At 38.1% G+C, this 19671-nt stretch overlaps 2 non-coding genes across 2 annotated transcripts; both read right to left on the reverse strand.

The window, feature by feature from the left end:
* Positions 1-1455: 1455 nt before the first annotated feature.
* LOC117238680 lies at positions 1456-1574 on the reverse strand. Its single transcript, XR_004494242.1, has one exon. It is a non-coding gene; the product is annotated as a 5S ribosomal RNA (ribosomal RNA).
* Positions 1575-13695: 12121 nt separating this feature from the next.
* On the reverse strand, positions 13696-13814 carry LOC117238682. Its single transcript, XR_004494244.1, has one exon. It is a non-coding gene; the product is annotated as a 5S ribosomal RNA (ribosomal RNA).
* Between the last annotated feature and the right edge of the window lie 5857 nt (positions 13815-19671).

Genomic DNA, 19671 nt, shown 5'->3' on the forward strand with positions numbered 1-19671 from the left:
TTTTTCCCATTTTATCTTGTAGTAGTTAAAATAGTTTATTTTTAGTAGGTTGCTTGTATTGCTGTCGGGGGATAGCTGTATTATGTAAATTGGGAGCAATATGTTGTTCTCCCTTGATCTTTTTGTCGTGAATCGTGTGACTTTTAATGAATTTTACGTCGTCAATGTGCAAGGCTTGTAGGTCTGTAAGTATTTCTGTTTCGGTGTAGCTATTGTCTAAACCTTTTAACAAGTATGTATGGTGTTTCTCTGTTTCGGGTGTATACGTGTAGAAGGTTGTGTTAGCTGAGAGGAGAGTTTGTTTTGCTTTATGGAAATCGGGTAGGTTTTGGAGGTAGAGTGCGTGTTTACCTGCGTGTATTCTTTTAATGTGAAATTGTTTAATGTCCGCTACTTTCTCTATGAGCGTTACGGTGTCCTTGGGGTCTTGTAGGATTATGTTGATGGGTGGCGGCCTGTTGTCTCTTGTGGTGGGTGGGGTGCTCGTACGCTCCTTCGCGGAGCATCCGGTGGGGCGTCCGTCAGGTGCTCGGTCCCCCCTTGGCGGTGTTGGAGGCGCCGGGCCTCCTGGGTTGTACGGTGGGATGCGTCGCCCCTGCTGCGCCGATTGTTCCGGTGGCGTGGTGGGACCGTGTCTTCCCGTTTTGCCTCGTAATCTTTCGTTTTTCTTTCTTATTTGATCTAGCGTTGAGTTCCAAGTGGAGTAGTTTGATGGTCCCGGTTGCGGATGAGGCTCTGGTTCAGATTGTAATTTCGTTAGCCTTTTCTTCTTGGCTGGGGTGATAATCTACAACTGTGTTTCCTAGGATGTTTGCTAGACTCTTTGCCCTGGCAACCAGGTTAGGTTGTGGGTTGAGTTTCCGCGTCTTTTGAGCGGGGAGTCTTAAGATACTGTTGATTTCCCTGGCTGTTTTATGTGTAATTATTTTTCTCTTGATGGCTTTTTTTATTGGGTCTACGGTGGGTTCCGTTTCGTTGCTCTTGGCTTCGTTATCGGTGGCTTTTATTTTTTTGTACAGTTTTATTTTGTCTTATCTTATTTTATTTTCTTTTTGTTCTTATTTGTATTTATGGAGATGATGTGGATGCAGTATTTTTCACTTTTTTGTCGCTATTTTGTCACTTGATCCATCTACTTTAGTGGATGTTAGTCTACTCCGACGCGCGCTCCGAGGGGTCCGTCCCGCTCGGTGGTCAACAGTCGACTGTGACGAGAACGAGTGCACTCAGCGCGGTATGAGCGTTGGCTGAAATTAATAGTTTTCTTATTTGTTTTCCATGGTCAAAAAATAGAATATTTAAAGAAACATAGGTGTGTGCCAAAATGAGAATGATACAATATGCATGATAATGATCGCGTAATGCTAAAACATTTCTCTTTCTCGATGCTTCGATTGTAGATTATTAAAAATAGATTGTCAAGAAAAGTAAAAAAATATTGGAAAAATAAAAGAAAGCCAACACCACACGGAGTTCCCAGGCGGTCACCCATCCAAGTACTATCCGTGCCCGGCGCTGCTTAACTTTCGTGATCGGACGAGAACGAGTGCACTCAGCGCGGTATGAGCGTTGGCTGAAATTAATAGTTTTCTTATTTGTTTTCCATGGTCAAAAAATAGAATATTTAAAGAAACATAGGTGTGTGCCAAAATGAGAATGATACAATATGCATGATAATGATCGCGTAATACTAAAACATTTCATTTTCTCGATTATTCGATTGTAGATTGTTAAACATTGTTTGTTAAGGAAGCCGAATTGATTTTTTATTAGGATTACGTTATTTTTTTTTTTTTTTTTTTTTTTTTTGTTCAAAAGGAGACTAGGGGGTTATTTATGATTATTTCGAATATTTTGGTTATGTTGGGTAGGAGACTTATATATCGCAGGTTTGAGGGTGAGAAGCGGTCTTTATTTTCTTTTCCTTTGTGATGGCTGCTAATATTATTAAAGAGCACTGTTTAATATCATTTTATTTTGTTGGTTAACCGTTTGAGCAAAATGTTCGGGACGTCGTCGAAAGCGGATGATTTTTTATTGTTTAATTTAGAGGAAATGATTTTTAGTTGATTATAATTTGTAAAGTAGTTTATTTCTGTGTCTGGTTGTTTGGGGTTGTCCGAGGTGTTTTCATTAGAGAATATGAAGACTGCCTTATTTAGCGATATGTCTCGCTCTATTTTATTTTTCAGTTTATTTGTTTCGGAGATAATAATTCTCGACCCAGGTGATCGTTGTGTGTGTCTGTTTTGGAAAAGTGAGTGCCGATAACGTATAGTTTTTCCGTTGTTTTACATGTTGTGAAATAACTAGACTCCATGTTTTTATTGATGTTCTGTATCGCTATACCTGCATCTTGGAGGAGGGGAGCTTTCTCTGGAGGTAGTTTGAAAGAAGGGATAGAGTTAGATTCTTTTTACCTAAAAATTTGATTTGTCTGTGGGAACATGCTAGCTGAGTCTTTTTAGACATATTTTTTTTATTTTATTTATCTTCTCTTTTTGTCGTAAGAATTTTGTTGTACTTTAGATTGTTTATTTTGGATAGTACGTAGCTTTTGTCTCGTTGTAGCTCGTTGTTGCTCGCTTTCGCAGTCAAGGCGCTATTTTAGAAGGGTACTCCAATAGCTAAAACGATTCTCTTCAACATTCGTAGCAGTATTTCTAATTTCCTACGCTACGAGTTTCTTGTAAGGATAATTGACGGATTTTAACGGCCCGAGCGGTCGAGCGCCACTACTTACCCAATTACATCGAAGCCTCGCATTCACCCAGGTATCGTTCACGCTCTTCCAGCGAAGGATCTGCCCCGCACTTGGAGCGTATTCACGCAGTAAACGCCATCTTGCGGGCGAATATGCCGCGTGACGATTTTCTTGAAAACCAATCAGCGTGCGTATTTGGGGTCCTCCGTTTCGAGCCTTGTTGGAGTCTAACAACGGTATCGGCAGTCTCGTTCGAGTAGTTTAATCGTGAACATGTAGCAGCGAGTCAGTTTCCGTGCGTTCGAATCGCTAAACGTGGACCAAAGAACCGTTTCAATCTCTTAGCGCTCTTCAAGCGCTCGTGCAGGTGAAATCGTTTCGTCAGTCGCAACGCAAAAGTGATACTTTTCTGTGCTAGCTTCTTCGATGAGTCAATATCTTGAAGCATTCGTGGACATGGCTGCAAGCGTTGGTGGAGACAGAGTCGTTCCATCAGGCGTGACGATCAGTGGACAGTCCTGTGCGAAATCTTCAATTGTGAACAGTATCTCCAAGCATACGCGAAGGTAAGTATCATTTTAGTGAGCGAACGATTAGTAAACCGTCTCGTGCTGGTCTTTCAATTGCGAGCGGCATCGTCACGCGTGTATCGTTAATCATTCGTATCGTCGTACGATAATTCAGTCGCATTCGTTCAGTCGTACATCGCGTCGCGGCATTCGCTTCAGTTGCTTCCTATCGCATAATCGTCCGCAGTAAGTATTCCTAAATTTCGTCTTAATCGTCGAAAACAATTTGAAACTTTCTCATTGTTTGTTCTTTTTTTCTTTTCTTTTTTTTTCCAGTTTTAACTTCGTCAATTGTTCTTCGCGCATTGAGTCATTACTCTCCCTCGTAAATCTGTCACCCAAGATTAATTCGACGGGGAACGAGTTACAGAACGCGGTATCGTCCGATATCAGAGACACGCGCGCATGTTAGACGTATCGTTGTTTCTTTAACCGATTGAGTACCAAGCAGCGTGATCGCGGTGTTTAGATTTTATGTCGAAAAGTCCCAGTACATTTGAACGCTACGGACGACTGACGGTATTTTGTGTATTTCATTGTTATCTTAATAATTTTTATTGAACAAAATTTGGAATGTTTATAAACTAATAGTACGCATATATAAAAATATAGATGTATTTCATAAAAATAACACATATGACGAGCGCTATTGTGCCGCTTGTTTCTCTCGCAATCGATTAAGAGGTTATCCTGCCGTTCCGGACTTTTCCACTGTCACGTAAAATAACAAAATAAAAAAGAAATTTGAGGTGAAAAATAAAAAAAGAAAACTTTATTTTTTTGTTTTCTTTCTAACAACAATACACTTTACAATCTACTTCTGAACTCTAGGCGTGACTTTCTAAGACTGACTCTTATAATTTTACTTTCGATCGGATCCGATTACTTTCTTTTGTCATCCCTCAACATCCCCACCGTCCATGCATTTGCTAGGCGTCCGCGATCGTTGCCACGTGCTCTTTCTTCTAGAACCTTCGGTGGAAGGACCGTTGGGATGTTGATGGTTCATTAGGCACTTCAGCGATATACATTGTCGCCGAGTGCCGCCACATCTTTATCTCTATCGTCAGTCCGTCGGATTTGAAGTATGCCGATCGTGACACGACCGTGGTTTTTCAAAGACCCCTGGGGCTCGAACGGTTAAATTATGTCAATATTATCAGCAAATAATTATTTTTCTATTTACTCTATATGATTTTCGAAACATTGAAAGATCACTATTACTCGACTACTTCAATATTGATTACGATACTTTTTTAATTGCGGTTAAATTTGTCACTACTGGTGTGAGAGACTGTAAAATTGATTCGAAATAGTATTTTACAGAGACTGATGAAACCGATGAGTTAGATATTTATATAATTAAAAGTTATTTCTATTTCTGAATTTTCTTTCTGAATATTTCTTTTAAATACTATCTTAAGTAGTTGTTGGTCTACAGTACGAATAAAATATTTTGAATATGTAGTAAAAAATAAACTATCTTTATTTTCACAATGTGGTATATAAAATAAAGTATTTTATCTTTGTATTGTAAATAGTGTTTAAAATGTTTCTTAACGATGAAAATAGATTAAGCAGAAGAAGGTTAATATCAGGATGCAAGAAACCAAAATATTTAGAAATTAAATTCATGTTGTTTTTAACCCTGCTGCGGTCTCCGGGTCTCTTTGTTCTTACTGCTCTCCTTTCTTTCTCTAAGAACTTCTGTATTCTTTTGAACGTATAGAGCAAAATTTTATCTGACTCTTGAAACCGACATATTTGAGAAAAAAAAAAAAAAACGCGCGATCGTAGCAATATTTAGGGAACGCACTGATACAAAATTATATTATAAGGCGGTAATATGACCCGCGTAGGAAAGCTGCAAAAGAAATAGCAGAGAGTGTTATAAATACATTGGAACATTTCAAAGAGAAAATAAGAGTTTGTAAAAATTTCACTAATGCCAAAATTTTCTTTGCGATAATAGAATGTACCGGTTCTTTGCAACGAAAGTTATTATGAAGGATATAGTAACGTACCGCTACATTTCCCCGGTCCTTAGTTAGAAGATAAAATAAAGAAAAACGAATCTTTGTATGCAAAGGTAACTTTCTTCTTCAAACTCTTACCGAATAATTTAGTTAAATGGAAGACCTCAGCAGGGTTAAGTGTGGGTATTCGCAAGTAACAAGCATTATAAAAAGTTTTCATCACTTTGATTACTCCTTTATGGGCAAACATGCAATCCGTTTCTTTTTTCATTTATTTAATTTGTACGTTACAATTTGGCTTGGACGCGTTGCCGTTCTTTCCTTGTATTTTTTTTTTTTTTTTTTTTTTTCCTTTTTTTGAGTACTTGCCGATTTCTTCTTTGACCATTGGTATTTTTAGGTCTTGCGTATATCCTCGTTTCTGATATTCCATGGGGCGTTGACTACTGTTCTGAGTATTTTCTAGAAGCGATTCTGGTTTAGTTACCTTATTATCCTGGTTTTGGATATTTTCAATTTACTTTCTATGCTGAGTTTACAGTTTCGACTAGTTAGCCAGTACGTCTGTCTCCTTTTTATCCGTATTTTGTCTATAATTGATTTGGTATGTTGCTTTCATGTAAGTTATGAGTCCAAGTGGAGTCTTAGTATTTAACTTGCTTTGTTTGTGTTATGTGCGTGCCATTCAATCGGATATTAGGTGGTTTCCGCTTTCGTATTGTAAATGTAATGTGGTTAAATTGACTGGGGTTTGCTTTTATCTTGCAGTCATTTTTCTATTTTTCTGATACGTTCTGGTAGTAATATGTTAAGTTTATGTTGTCTATATGTTAAGTCTATATGTTTAAGTTTATAGTTGGCGAGACTTAAGTTTTGCACGTCCTAGCAACGTGCACATCTTAAATCTTACAGATGTCCTTGAAACTTAAATTTTGAATGTTCTCGGAACATCTCTCCCGAAAGTCCTACGAATAATTCTTAAAGTTTATATTTCGAATATTTTACTAATATCCATTTCGTAAATCTGAAGAATTAAATATCAGATGTTCTAAGAACAACCGTTTTGTAGGTTTTACAGATAGAAATATCACTTTACAAATTAAATTAAACATTTACAGATTGAACCACAGATATTGCAAGAACAACCGTTTTCTAGGTTTCACAGTTAAGTTTTGAGTGCTGAAATGTTTTTAGAACATTCATTATAAAAGTACAAGGTTTCCGATTCCATGAATTTTTCCAATTTCCGCAAAGCTTCCATGTTTAGGCTATACACGCACTAGAAATTCTAATTTCAGGAAGTAGTAATGCAATAAATTGTGGCGAAATTGACGCGAAGAATCGGTGTCTAACTATTCATAGTTAGAACAAGATGTTCTGGAAAGATATGCTGCCAGACGAAAGTAAATGATTCCCTATTCAAAAGTAAGTCCAAAATGTACAATGACAATTTTTGATACAAAGTTTTGTTTTCGGAAAAATTGACGCTGAAGTTTCGTCGAGTACGCATGCACTTGAAATTTAACGATATCAATCTGTTATGATAAAATTTCTGCATATCAAGAAACGTGACTTCTTTTAGCTTTAAAACATGCAACAATTTATTTGTACGTCTATGAGAGAGTGATACAATGTATGACAATGGTCGCGTAATGCTAAAACATTGCATTTTCTCGATTACTCGATTATAGATTATTAAAAATAGATTGTCAAGGAAAGTAAAAAATATTGGAAAAATAAAAAAAAGAGCCAACACCACACGGAGTTCCCAGGCGGTCACCCATCCAAGTACTATCCGTGCCCAGCGCTTCTTAACTTTCGTGATCGGACGAGAACGAGTGCTTTTTTTTTTTTTTTTTAAGATGTTGAGGTGATATGTCGTGATAGGGTCGGAAGGAAAACTCAGATTTACTCAACGATAAATGTTTATTCACTGTAATATCAATGAGTACACTTGGCGCAGGACTCGCGATTATATTCGGTTCGCGAATGCGCGGTTATAAGTTCGAGCTTGGATAGCTATGATTCGAGATGCGCTACGAGTGCGGACAATGATTGCACGAGATGTCGAGAGCTTAGGTAATTATTCGACTCGAACCGTGTAAGTATAACGATCGTGATATGTTGACTCGCTGTAATAGACTGACTTTTTTGTCGCGATGCTGCTGCGGAGGAAGACTGCGTTGGGATGTGTCTAAGGATGCGAAGGCATCGGATTCGTTGAGAAAAGCTTTGGTTCGGAAAGTGAGGGAAATGAAATGTACGTTAATGTTTATTGGCTAATTCGTGTTGGTCGTTGGAAAAGGATGCTAGCTGCCCTTGAGAGGGTGTCGCTAGCGGGAAGCATCGTACGTGAGAGATAGCAGATTTCTCGCGTGTCCCCGTGGTAGGTGGTCGACTTCGAGACTGATAAACAGAGACTGTTTGTCTCTTTGGAGGACCTTAGCTAAAATAAATCCCAAGATTTATAGCGGTCCTTAGGCTAGCTGGAAATATTCGGTACGAATGTATCGGACATCTGGCAATCATCTTGTCCGCAGGTATAGGGTCTTTGTGTCGTGCGTCACGCGACGTGAACTGTTGGGAAGTTTACTGTCAAGTGCCGCCACAATGTTTATTAAACCCAAGATACAATTTTAAATACATTTTGGTATTCACAATAAACGGTGAATTTATGTAATGATATCTTAGGCAAAGGTACCGATACGCAACGGTACGACGTAGCCATGCTATAATATGTGTCGGCGCTTTACATTTTTCCTGATTAATATAATTTTTTGGTTTGAGCCGCTGGAGGGAGCGAAGCTTCTATATGATTTTGTTTTTATTTGTTTTTACTGTCCTGAAAACTGGGTCGCAAAACAGGACGCTTCGGTAGTATATTTTTGGGGGCTGTGAAATTTTGGGGAGGGGTGGGATGAGGGGAAGGGGGAGGGGGATGTTAAATAGGTTTCTTTTAAAAGAAAGAGAATTACAATAATTACAATGTTTGCACCTGTGTTGTACGGGGGCAGAATTGAGTTTTATCGGTTCAATGGATTTTCTCTCTTATTTTATTATGGATTCAGTATCCACCAATATTTTTTTGTATTTTTTCTATATTTGTCTTTAGTGTCTTTCAGAGGGAGGGCCATGTTGTATCTCCACCTAGTGTCTGCGGTCTGTCCATTTAGGTTTTCTTCGTGAAGTATAGTTTTGATCCCTATTTTTCTTTTTCTTTTTACGTGATAAATTATTGGAATATTATTTTGGTCCTGGAGGTAGTTTTTTTCGTCAAGGTATAGGAAAGCTTCTGGCGGGATGTAGCCTGTTGTCAGAGTGTTTTTGTAATATGCGTCATTTGGAAATAAGCAACTGAAGATTAAACTATTTTCTTTTATCTTTGCCGCTTGCGCGAAGTGGTTTCTTATTAGCTTTAGGATGTGACAGTCTATGCGGTGAACGTTGGCTAGGTCGTATATTATTTTGTTTTTTATATATTTTTTGAATCCGCTGTGTTCGGATCTGTAAGTACTCAAGCAAGCCCTGATGCATTTTCTTTCGAATATGCGAATTTTTTCCATTTGGGAGGCTGATATGTTGTACCAGATTGGGCAGCCGTAGGTTATGATCGGTCTGATTAGCGCTTGATAGCATAGAATTTTTACTTTGCTGTCGAGATGTTTGGAGTAGAATAGTTTTTTTATTTTCCAGAATGCTTTATTGGCCTTGGTAAGTTGAATTTCGGTGTGCTGCTTGTAGTTTAATTTATAGTCTATGTTTACTCCCAGGTATTTTACGCAATTTTTGTGTGGTATGAGAGCCCCTTTGTCTGTTTTTTCTCTTAGTTGAAATTTTTTGCAGTATTCTCTTTCTATTGGGCCGATTTCACTTGACTTGGGTCTAAACAGTATGGTTTCGCATTTGCTTATTGTTGCGCATTGTTGATTTTTAATTTCCATGCGTGGTAATAGTCGTTTATTTTCTCAAAAAGTTCTTGGAGTTTCGTTTTTATTGTTTTGATTTTGCGGCCTGTTACGTAGATGATTAGGTCATCTGCGAAGGCTATGGAGCGTTCATGGGTGGATGTATTGAGATTAAAGAGATTTAGTAAGTCACTGTTGTAAATACTGAAAAGTAACGGGGAATTTACTGCACCTTGTTGTAGACCGTTCTTTATGGAGAATTCTTTGCTTGATGAGTGTGAACCTTCAGTCATTACGAATGTTCTGCTTGTGATCATGTCCCAGACCATTTTAGTCAGGTGTTTAGGGAACTTCTTTTTGTTCAGTTTGTATATGAGACCTGGGATCCAGACTGTGTCGAAAGCTTTTTCGAGGTCTATTAGACAGGCGGCTACTCGTTGTTTTGCGTTTAGGGCCCAGCAGATGTCCGACGTGAGTTTGTTTATTGCGTGGATTGTGGAGTGTTTGTGTCGGAAGCCGAATTGGTTCTCTGGGATTATGTTGTTTTTTGTGCAGAAGGAGGTTAGGGGGTTGTTTATGGTTATTTCAAATACTTTGCTTATGTTGGGGAGGAGACTTATGGGTCGTAGGTTTGCGGGCGAGGAGCCGTCTTTGTTTTTTTTTGTTATGGCTATCAGTTTGGCTTTTTTCCATTTTCTGGGGAAGTATGTGTTGTTTAGAGCATTGTTGAAGAGTACCGTGTAGTACCATTTTATTTTGTTCGGTAGGCGCTTGAGTAGGGTGTTTGGGATGCCGTCGAAGCCGGAGGATTTTTTGTTGTTTAGTTTGGAGAGGATTGTGTTTAGTTGATTGTAGTTTGTGAAGTAGTTTATTTCTGGATCTGGTTGTTTGGGATTGTCTGCGGTGTTTTCGTTTGAGAACGTGCAGACTGTTTTGTTTAGCATTTTGTCTTGTTCCATTTCATTTTTGAGTTTGTTTGTTTCGGCGATGATAATTCTGTTTAGTTGTTCTCGGCCCATGTGTTCGTTTTGCGTATGTATTTTGGAAAAGTGGGTGCCGATGATGTCTAGTTTTTCTATTGTTTTGGGTATTATGAAGTTGCCCTCGGTGTCTTTGATGGTGTTGTGTATCGTTATACCTGCTTCTTGGATGAGGGAGGCATTTTCTGGGGGGCAATTTGAGAGGTGGGATGGGGTTTTGTTCTTTTGGTCTAAAGATTTGATTTATTTGTGGGAACATGTTGGCTGAGTCGTTTTTGGAGATGTTTTTTATTTTGTTTGTCCAGTAATGGTTTATAGAAATTGCGAATTCTTGTTTCAGTTGCGCTTTTATTCTGTGTAGTAGGAACTTTAGGAATTCTAATTCTTCTCTTTTGTCGTAGGAATAGTTGAATTTTATATTGTTTATTTTGGAGAGTATGTAGCTTTTATCTCGCTGTAGATCTTTTATTTTATTGTTTATATAGGGCTCGCATGAATTTTTTTGTTTTATGATTGGCACGGATTTTTGGAGAGCGATTTGTGTGTGTTTTTCTATTTCGTCTAAGAATGAGTCGATTTGTCTGTTTGTTAGGTTGACGTTGTTGTAGATCTTTAGGTCGCAGTTTTGTTCGAGTGTGTTTTGGAACTTTTTCCAGTCTGTCTTTTTGTAGTTGTACCTGGGTGTCTCGGTCTGGGTTTCGAGTGTTAGGAAGTCAGATGTGTTTTTGTTAATTTGAAATACTAGGGCGTTATGGTCACTGTCATAGGCTAAGGTTTTTACGGTGTTATTTGGACGTAGGTTTTGGAATTTTAGTCGCGCATCTGCTAGGCATATGTCCAGGTATGAGCCTCCTTTTGGGTAAGAGGGTAGCTCGGAGCTGTATAGGTTTGTTTTGTAGCGGATGCTTTTATTGTCTAGCCAGTTTCTAATGAAGTTGCCTCTCGTGTTGTTTATTTCGTTTTTCCAGCTTGTATGTTTCGCGTTAAGGTCTCCTGCTATCATATAGTAGTTTTCCGGTTTGTTGAGCTGCAAGAGTTCGAAGAGATTATTGAATTCGTAGTTAAATTCTTTCTGGTTTCCGTGGGTTGCGTAGGCTGCAGTGATGAATAAATTTTCCTGATTGCCTATTTTTATTTTTATGATCGTTGTTTCTAAGGTTCTGAAACTTGTTATTTTATCAATTAGGATCGTTTTGTATTTTATAGGGTTTTTTTTTTTTTTTTTATCTTTTCTTGATCGCTGTTCCTCCTCCTTGACTGGCGTTCGGTCTGTCGTGTCTTATCATGGTGTAGTTTTTGAAGTGTACATTGTGTCTTTTGTTTAGTTTTGTTTCTGAGATGAGTACCATATCGGGGGCTTCTTTATTTATTAGGGTTAGCATACTGTATCTTTTTGGTTTGAAATTAAAGAGTTAGCATTTATTGCAATTATTTTCAGATGTTTTGGGTTAAATTTATGTGTCTTTTGCTGTGATTGTCGGTTTGGCGTGATTTGGTTATTCGTCGTCTGTACTATTGAAAGTGCTGAAGATGGCGTCGAACCTTTCTTCGTGCGTTGATAGTGTATTTTTTATTTCGTTTAATTGCATTTGTTGTTCTTTTAACGCTTGGAGAATACCTTTTTTAAAGTCTTCGATAACGTTTATAATGTTTAGATGGGGGGAGTTATCGATTGTGATTGGGCTTTGGCTTGAGCGCGGATCTAAGTTTGCTGATTGTGATGTGTTTTTGGTTGTTTGATTTGCTTTTTTGTTTGCTGTTTCACTACGTCAGAGAACTTTAGTTCTGGGACGTATTTGCGGCTTATTTGGGCAATTCGTTGTGTCTTTGCTTCTTTGTCTTTTTTGAGTTTATCGGCTAGCTTTTTACGAAGCTCTACGAGTTTGGGGCAACCTTTGTATGACGCGGGGTGTCCGTAGTTTTTACAGTTGACGCAGAATATTTTGTCTTTGGTTACTGCGTTTTCCCTTTTTATTTTGCAGTCGCCTGGGCCACGGGGCTCACTGCATTTAACACAGCGGTAGTTTAGGTTGCAGTTTTGCGCTGTGTGGCCTAGTCGCTGGCATTTGTGGCATTGAGCTATGTCATCCTTTTTTCTTTTTTTTTTTTTTCCCATTTTATCTTGTAGTAGTTAAAATAGTTTATTTTTAGTAGGTTGCTTGTATTGCTGTCGGGGGATAGCTGTATTATGTAAATTGGGAGCAATATGTTGTTCTCCCTTGATCTTTTTGTCGTGAATCGTGTGACTTTTAATGAATTTTACGTCGTCAATGTGCAAGGCTTGTAGGTCTGTAAGTATTTCTGTTTCGGTGTAGCTATTGTCTAAACCTTTTAACAAGTATGTATGGTGTTTCTCTGTTTCGGGTGTATACGTGTAGAAGGTTGTGTTAGCTGAGAGGAGAGTTTGTTTTGCTTTATGGAAATCGGGTAGGTTTTGGAGGTAGAGTGCGTGTTTACCTGCGTGTATTCTTTTAATGTGAAATTGTTTAATGTCCGCTACTTTCTCTATGAGCGTTACGGTGTCCTTGGGGTCTTGTAGGATTATGTTGATGGGTGGCGGCCTGTTGTCTCTTGTGGTGGGTGGGGTGCTCGTACGCTCCTTCGCGGAGCATCCGGTGGGGCGTCCGTCAGGTGCTCGGTCCCCCCTTGGCGGTGTTGGAGGCGCCGGGCCTCCTGGGTTGTACGGTGGGGTGCGTCGCCCCTGCTGCGCCGATTGTTCCGGTGGCGTGGTGGGACCGTGTCTTCCCGTTTTGCCTCGTAATCTTTCGTTTTTCTTTCTTATTTGATCTAGCGTTGAGTTCCAAGTGGAGTAGTTTGATGGTCCCGGTTGCGGATGAGGCTCTGGTTCAGATTGTAATTTCGTTAGCCTTTTCTTCTTGGCTGGGGTGATAATCTACAACTGTGTTTCCTAGGATGTTTGCTAGACTCTTTGCCCTGGCAACCAGGTTAGGTTGTGGGTTGAGTTTCCGCGTCTTTTGAGCGGGGAGTCTTAAGATACTGTTGATTTCCCTGGCTGTTTTATGTGTAATTATTTTTCTCTTGATGGCTTTTTTTATTGGGTCTACGGTGGGTTCCGTTTCGTTGCTCTTGGCTTCGTTATCGGTGGCTTTTATTTTTTTGTACAGTTTTATTTTGTCTTATCTTATTTTATTTTCTTTTTGTTCTTATTTGTATTTATGGAGATGATGTGGATGCAGTATTTTTCACTTTTTTGTCGCTATTTTGTCACTTGATCCATCTACTTTAGTGGATGTTAGTCTACTCCGACGCGCGCTCCGAGGGGTCCGTCCCGCTCGGTGGTCAACAGTCGACTGTGACGAGAACGAGTGCACTCAGCGCGGTATGAGCGTTGGCTGAAATTAATAGTTTTCTTATTTGTTTTCCATGGTCAAAAAATAGAATATTTAAAGAAACATAGGTGTGTGCCAAAATGAGAATGATACAATATGCATGATAATGATCGCGTAATGCTAAAACATTTCTCTTTCTCGATGCTTCGATTGTAGATTATTAAAAATAGATTGTCAAGAAAAGTAAAAAAATATTGGAAAAATAAAAGAAAGCCAACACCACACGGAGGTCCCAGGCGGTCACCCATCCAAGTACTATCCGTGCCCGGCGCTGCTTAACTTTCGTGATCGGACGAGAACGAGTGCACTCAGCGCGGTATGAGCGTTGGCTGAAATTAATAGTTTTCTTATTTGTTTTCCATGGTCAAAAAATAGAATATTTAAAGAAACATAGGTGTGTGCCAAAATGAGAATGATACAATATGCATGATAATGATCGCGTAATACTAAAACATTTCATTTTCTCGATTATTCGATTATAGATTGTTAAACATTGTTTGTTAAGGAAGCCGAATTGATTTTTTATTAGGATTACGTTATTTTTTTTTTTTTTTTTTTTTTTTTTGTTCAAAAGGAGACTAGGGGGTTATTTATGATTATTTCGAATATTTTGGTTATGTTGGGTAGGAGACTTATATATCGCAGGTTTGAGGGTGAGAAGCGGTCTTTATTTTCTTTTCCTTTGTGATGGCTGCTAATATTATTAAAGAGCACTGTTTAATATCATTTTATTTTGTTGGTTAACCGTTTGAGCAAAATGTTCGGGACGTCGTCGAAAGCGGATGATTTTTTATTGTTTAATTTAGAGGAAATGATTTTTAGTTGATTATAATTTGTAAAGTAGTTTATTTCTGTGTCTGGTTGTTTGGGGTTGTCCGAGGTGTTTTCATTAGAGAATATGAAGACTGCCTTATTTAGCGATATGTCTCGCTCTATTTTATTTTTCAGTTTATTTGTTTCGGAGATAATAATTCTCGACCCAGGTGATCGTTGTGTGTGTCTGTTTTGGAAAAGTGAGTGCCGATAACGTATAGTTTTTCCGTTGTTTTACATGTTGTGAAATAACTAGACTCCATGTTTTTATTGATGTTCTGTATCGCTATACCTGCATCTTGGAGGAGGGGAGCTTTCTCTGGAGGTAGTTTGAAAGAAGGGATAGAGTTAGATTCTTTTTACCTAAAAATTTGATTTGTCTGTGGGAACATGCTAGCTGAGTCTTTTTAGACATATTTTTTTATTTTATTTATCTTCTCTTTTTGTCGTAAGAATTTTGTTGTACTTTAGATTGTTTATTTTGGATAGTACGTAGCTTTTGTCTCGTTGTAGCTCGTTGTTGCTCGCTTTCGCAGTCAAGGCGCTATTTTAGAAGGGTACTCCAATAGCTAAAACGATTCTCTTCAACATTCGTAGCAGTATTTCTAATTTCCTACGCTACGAGTTTCTTGTAAGGATAATTGACGGATTTTAACGGCCCGAGCGGTCGAGCGCCACTACTTACCCAATTACATCGAAGCCTCGCATTCACCCAGGTATCGTTCACGCTCTTCCAGCGAAGGATCTGCCCCGCACTTGGAGCGTATTCACGCAGTAAACGCCATCTTGCGGGCGAATATGCCGCGTGACGATTTTCTTGAAAACCAATCAGCGTGCGTATTTGGGGTCCTCCGTTTCGAGCCTTGTTGGAGTCTAACAACGGTATCGGCAGTCTCGTTCGAGTAGTTTAATCGTGAACATGTAGCAGCGAGTCAGTTTCCGTGCGTTCGAATCGCTAAACGTGGACCAAAGAACCGTTTCAATCTCTTAGCGCTCTTCAAGCGCTCGTGCAGGTGAAATCGTTTCGTCAGTCGCAACGCAAAAGTGATACTTTTCTGTGCTAGCTTCTTCGATGAGTCAATATCTTGAAGCATTCGTGGACATGGCTGCAAGCGTTGGTGGAGACAGAGTCGTTCCATCAGGCGTGACGATCAGTGGACAGTCCTGTGCGAAATCTTCAATTGTGAACAGTATCTCCAAGCATACGCGAAGGTAAGTATCATTTTAGTGAGCGAACGATTAGTAAACCGTCTCGTGCTGGTCTTTCAATTGCGAGCGGCATCGTCACGCGTGTATCGTTAATCATTCGTATCGTCGTACGATAATTCAGTCGCATTCGTTCAGTCGTACATCGCGTCGCGGCATTCGCTTCAGTTGCTTCCTATCGCATAATCGTCCGCAGTAAGTATTCCTAAATTTCGTCTTAATCGTCGAAAACAATTTGAAACTTTCTCATTGTTTGTTCTTTTTTTCTTTTTTTTTTTCCAGTTTTAACTTCGTCAATTGTTCTTCGCGCATTGAGTCATTACTCTCCCTCGTAAATCTGTCACCCAAGATTAATTCGACGGGGAACGAGTTACAGAACGCGGTATCGTCCGATATCAGAGACACGCGCGCATGTTAGACGTATCGTTGTTTCTTTAACCGATTGAGTACCAAGCAGCGTGATCGCGGTGTTTAGATTTTATGTCGAAAAGTCCCAGTACATTTGAACGCTACGGACGACTGACGGTATTTTGTGTATTTCATTGTTATCTTAATAATTTTTATTGAACAAAATTTGGAATGTTTATAAACTAATAGTACGCATATATAAAAATATAGATGTATTTCATAAAAATAACACATATGACGAGCGCTATTGTGCCGCTTGTTTCTCTCGCAATCGATTAAGAGGTTATCCTGCCGTTCCGGACTTTTCCACTGTCACGTAAAATAACAAAATAAAAAAGAAATTTGAGGTGAAAAATAAAAAAAGAAAACTTTATTTTTTTGTTTTCTTTCTAACAACAATACACTTTACAATCTACTTCTGAACTCTAGGCGTGACTTTCTAAGACTGACTCTTATAATTTTACTTTCGATCGGATCCGATTACTTTCTTTTGTCATCCCTCAACATCCCCACCGTCCATGCATTTGCTAGGCGTCCGCGATCGTTGCCACGTGCTCTTTCTTCTAGAACCTTCGGTGGAAGGACCGTTGGGATGTTGATGGTTCATTAGGCACTTCAGCGATATACATTGTCGCCGAGTGCCGCCACATCTTTATCTCTATCGTCAGTCCGTCGGATTTGAAGTATGCCGATCGTGACACGACCGTGGTTTTTCAAAGACCCCTGGGGCTCGAACGGTTAAATTATGTCAATATTATCAGCAAATAATTATTTTTCTATTTACTCTATATGATTTTCGAAACATTGAAAGATCACTATTACTCGACTACTTCAATATTGATTACGATACTTTTTTAATTGCGGTTAAATTTGTCACTACTGGTGTGAGAGACTGTAAAATTGATTCGAAATAGTATTTTACAGAGACTGATGAAACCGATGAGTTAGATATTTATATAATTAAAAGTTATTTCTATTTCTGAATTTTCTTTCTGAATATTTCTTTTAAATACTATCTTAAGTAGTTGTTGGTCTACAGTACGAATAAAATATTTTGAATATGTAGTAAAAAATAAACTATCTTTATTTTCACAATGTGGTATATAAAATAAAGTATTTTATCTTTGTATTGTAAATAGTGTTTAAAATGTTTCTTAACGATGAAAATAGATTAAGCAGAAGAAGGTTAATATCAGGATGCAAGAAACCAAAATATTTAGAAATTAAATTCATGTTGTTTTTAACCCTGCTGCGGTCTCCGGGTCTCTTTGTTCTTACTGCTCTCCTTTCTTTCTCTAAGAACTTCTGTATTCTTTTGAACGTATAGAGCAAAATTTTATCTGACTCTTGAAACCGACATATTCGAGAAAAAAAAAAAAAAACGCGCGATCGTAGCAATATTTAGGGAACGCACTGATACAAAATTATATTATAAGACGGTAATATGACCCGCGTAGGAAAGCTGCAAAAGAAATAGCAGAGAGTGTTATAAATACATTGGAACATTTCAAAGAGAAAATAAGAGTTTGTAAAAATTTCACTAATGCCAAAATTTTCTTTGCGATAATAGAATGTACCGGTTCTTTGCAACGAAAGTTATTATGAAGGATATAGTAACGTACCGCTACATTTCCCCGGTCCTTAGTTAGAAGATAAAATAAAGAAAAACGAATCTTTGTATGCAAAGGTAACTTTCTTCTTCAAACTCTTACCGAATAATTTAGTTAAATGGAAGACCTCAGCAGGGTTAAGTGTGGGTATTCGCAAGTAACAAGCATTATAAAAAGTTTTCATCACTTTGATTACTCCTTTATGGGCAAACATGCAATCCGTTTCTTTTTTCATTTATTTAATTTGTACGTTACAATTTGGCTTGGACGCGTTGCCGTTCTTTCCTTGTATTTTTTTTTTTTTTTTTTTTTTTTTCCTTTTTTTGAGTACTTGCCGATTTCTTCTTTGACCATTGGTATTTTTAGGTCTTGCGTATATCCTCGTTTCTGATATTCCATGGGGCGTTGACTACTGTTCTGAGTATTTTCTAGAAGCGATTCTGGTTTAGTTACCTTATTATCCTGGTTTTGGATATTTTCAATTTACTTTCTATGCTGAGTTTACAGTTTCGACTAGTTAGCCAGTACGTCTGTCTCCTTTTTATCCGTATTTTGTCTATAATTGATTTGGTATGTTGCTTTCATGTAAGTTATGAGTCCAAGTGGAGTCTTAGTATTTAACTTGCTTTGTTTGTGTTATGTGCGTGCCATTCAATCGGATATTAGGTGGTTTCCGCTTTCGTATTGTAAATGTAATGTGGTTAAATTGACTGGGGTTTGCTTTTATCTTGCAGTCATTTTTCTATTTTTCTGATACGTTCTGGTAGTAATATGTTAAGTTTATGTTGTCTATATGTTAAGTCTATATGTTTAAGTTTATAGTTGGCGAGACTTAAGTTTTGCACGTCCTAGCAACGTGCACATCTTAAATCTTACAGATGTCCTTGAAACTTAAATTTTGAATGTTCTCGGAACATCTCTCCCGAAAGTCCTACGAATAATTCTTAAAGTTTATATTTCGAATATTTTACTAATATCCATTTCGTAAATCTGAAGAATTAAATATCAGATGTTCTAAGAACAACCGTTTTGTAGGTTTTACAGATAGAAATATCACTTTACAAATTAAATTAAACATTTACAGATTGAACCACAGATATTGCAAGAACAACCGTTTTCTAGGTTTCACAGTTAAGTTTTGAGTGCTGAAATGTTTTTAGAACATTCATTATAAAAGTACAAGGTTTCCGATTCCATGAATTTTTCCAATTTCCGCAAAGCTTCCATGTTTAGGCTATACACGCACTAGAAATTCTAATTTCAGGAAGTAGTAATGCAATAAATTGTGGCGAAATTGACGCGAAGAATCGGTGTCTAACTATTCATAGTTAGAACAAGATGTTCTGGAAAGATATGCTGCCAGACGAAAGTAAATGATTCCCTATTCAAAAGTAAGTCCAAAATGTACAATGACAATTTTTGATACAAAGTTTTGTTTTCGGAAAAATTGACGCTGAAGTTTCGTCGAGTACGCATGCACTTGAAATTTAACGATATCAATCTGTTATGATAAAATTTCTGCATATCAAGAAACGTGACTTCTTTTAGCTTTAAAACATGCAACAATTTATTTGTACGTCTATGAGAGAGTGATACAATGTATGACAATGGTCGCGTAATGCTAAAACATTGCATTTTCTCGATTACTCGATTATAGATTATTAAAAATAGATTGTCAAGGAAAGTAAAAAATATTGGAAAAATAAAAAAAAGAGCCAACACCACACGGAGTTCCCAGGCGGTCACCCATCCAAGTACTATCGATTAGGTCATCTGCGAAGGCTATGGAGCGTTCATGGGTGGATGTATTGAGATTAAAGAGATTTAGTAAGTCACTGTTGTAAATACTGAAAAGTAACGGGGAATTTACTGCACCTTGTTGTAGACCGTTCTTTATGGAGAATTCTTTGCTTGATGAGTGTGAACCTTCAGTCATTACGAATGTTCTGCTTGTGATCATGTCCCAGACCATTTTAGTCAGGTGTTTAGGGAACTTCTTTTTGTTCAGTTTGTATATGAGACCTGGGATCCAGACTGTGTCGAAAGCTTTTTCGAGGTCTATTAGACAGGCGGCTACTCGTTGTTTTGCGTTTAGGGCCCAGCAGATGTCCGACGTGAGTTTGTTTATTGCGTGGATTGTGGAGTGTTTG

Source organism: Bombus vosnesenskii, unplaced genomic scaffold, assembly GCF_011952255.1.
Source record: "Bombus vosnesenskii isolate JDL3184/JDL3185 unplaced genomic scaffold, Bvos_JDL3184-5_v1.1 scf7180000013602, whole genome shotgun sequence".
Lineage (NCBI taxonomy): Eukaryota > Metazoa > Arthropoda > Insecta > Hymenoptera > Apidae > Bombus > Bombus vosnesenskii.